Raw genomic sequence first — 2,763 nt, 5'->3', positions numbered from 1 at the left:
CTTGAACTCTGCGAATTGAAGCCAGACCGGCTATTGAATTGGTGAAAACCTGTTTAGAAGTTGACAAATAGTTTCCGCAGTTTTGTTTCCTTTATTTAGCGCGTATGGACTATTTTGTTCACACAAAACCATACATATAAATACATAATTCACACATCTATACTATATACATAAAAGTGGCAGGTGTTTGCTTAAGCTTTAATTCCTCAAAAAGTTTCAACGCTATAGAGGGTCTTAGCCACTAATTTTCTCATTTTGTCCGGTATAGGTGAATTTAAACTGATTTCTTTTAAAACAAACTAAGGTCTTATCCATCCCTTTCTTCGTGATATTTTGATATATGATTGGCAAATGTATGCTCTGCCAAATTTCCTACAGAAGACATTTGAGCAAAATTCATAGATTACACTTTAGGGGGAAATCAAGAACACAAAGTTCTTCAGATAGTGCTTCATAAATAAATCGAGAAACCCCTTAAGGCGGTCAACAAATGTCAAGTGCAAAAGCTTTCTGATTTCGAACAAAAAAAAAATACTTTTTGGCAAACCAAAATTAATTATTATGCAAAATTCGGATCGAGAAATGCAGTCTAATTGCTAACGTGTCTACAAGTTGTGTAGTGTAGACCATGTGTAAGCATTCGTGCTGACATATACGCAACAGCAAATGTCTTAGCACCGGATGTACCACATAATCGACAAGTTCCACCGCCAACGCGGTCTCAGCAGCGCTGCCACCGACGCAATCACTGCAAATGTGAACACATACACACATATAACTAAGCTTGGTACCGGCTGCTGTTGATGAGTTAGTCACACAATTGACAAAAACAACAGAGCAGTGTAATTGGCACAATTAAAGCGCTTATTCGTATGGGTTTATATTGCTGGCAGATTGGCCGTATGTGGGAGTCACTTGCGGCAGCTCAAACCTCAGCACTGGCCTTTTCATAGACATGAGGCTGGTCGAGCACATCGGGGGTCAAAAGTGCAGGAAGAATTGCAGATTTTCCTCATAAATGACGTATTTTCGAAGATAAATACTATTTAGATGCTGAGGTATCAGTAGAAACCAGGGATCTAGAGAAGTGCGGTAATAGAGGCTGGGCAATGTTGTTGATTAATTATCAAATATGTATGGTTTAACCAAAAACAATTTCTCTCAAATAAATTTTGTATAAAAGCGCACAGATCTGTGATTCTGAATAAGTTCATTGCTCCCAGTAGGAATATATGTATATCCAAAAAAAAAAAAATTATGAATTTCTGGTGCGGGTTTCGTGGTTTGATCCAATTCAATCGAGATCGTTTTAATAGATGTTCACGCAACAATTGTTGTTCGAAAGAGGGCAGGGGGTTGCTGAGGCATCTGACCGTAAGCGGACCTGCATATTATGGTACATAATTATTTAATATACTTGTTACATGTAGAGTAGACATTATATTTTATTATAATATACAACGGTATATATTTGTATGTATGCGTGAATGGTATATATCACATAGTGTAAACCTGTTCCGGTCTATAACGGAAACAGGCGGTTGCTTGTCCCTCTTCCAGGTAATTAGCACTGTCGTCGCTTATGACCCGCGCATATTTTATGTTTGGAAATTTCGAATGAAAATGGTAATTAACAATAATATCCACCAGCATTGTCGCTTGCCTTTTAGGCTTATTCATTGCGTTTGTGTGGGTGGTAAGTTTGGCTTTGCCTGCATTCGCCTCATGTACGAGTACATACATATATGTATATGTATGTAGGCATGTGTGTGAGTAAATATGCAACGTACATATTAAATGCGTTTGCTTGGAGTTCTATATTCGTTAGTTTATACACTTACATACTTAACTATATATTTTTAATAATTTATTCATAATCGAGTTGACAAATCACCTACAGCTGCAATGGCAACAAAAGCAAGCATAAGCGCGTATATTGACAACATTTTTGTGGCATATTTTGATTTACGACCAATGACTGCCATTTGATGTATAAAAATTCTTAACTTCTATTTTGTTTTATTGCACGCCAACACATTTGTTACTGACATGCGTTAAATCTGCTACCATTTTAGCCGTTTCACTATTTATGGTATATTGTATGTAAACATTATTCGATTAAAGTTTTTAATTATTCTTACTGTTTTTAAAATAGTTTCTGCGTTTTAAAAAAGTTTCTAAGAAGTAGTATTATTTACAAATATATATATGTATGTATTCTAAATTGCATTATGCTCACTCGTTTATCTGAGAAGACTTGGCTTGGCCTCTTTAATGACGTTCAAATGAGATACCTTTATCCATCGAATTCGGGAGAGCCAACTGTCATCTTATCGAGCCACAAGTAAGCTGACATTTTTATTACTGGATGCTACACGACAGAGAAACTACATAAAATTTTGGTTTCCGTAAAAAGTAGATATCTGATCCTTGTCTTCATAATTAGATTAGAACTCATGTTCAAAGTATTTATCGCTTAAATGGAAGTCAGAAGTTCCTTAGAAGTTAACACAGATCAAACCTTTGAGAGGAAGTCTGCTTTAGCTACTTTTCATAGGGAGCTTTGGTAACCCCAAATTTAAGCCAATTTTCGGTGGTTTGACAAATTATCTATTCTCAATGAATCCACGAGACTATAAAAATTAGCTGTTGCATATAGAAAAGTGAGACGGTGAGTGCCTTGTACCGTCTTCGATAAGGTTACCATTTGCAAGATGCACAACTGCAAACGTATTAGTGGCTTACAATAGCTGCTTCCTTAGT

Source organism: Bactrocera oleae, chromosome 6 (assembly GCF_042242935.1).
Source record: "Bactrocera oleae isolate idBacOlea1 chromosome 6, idBacOlea1, whole genome shotgun sequence".
NCBI classification, from domain to species: Eukaryota; Metazoa; Arthropoda; class Insecta; order Diptera; family Tephritidae; genus Bactrocera; species Bactrocera oleae.
Note: the sequence above shows the minus strand (reverse complement) of the source record.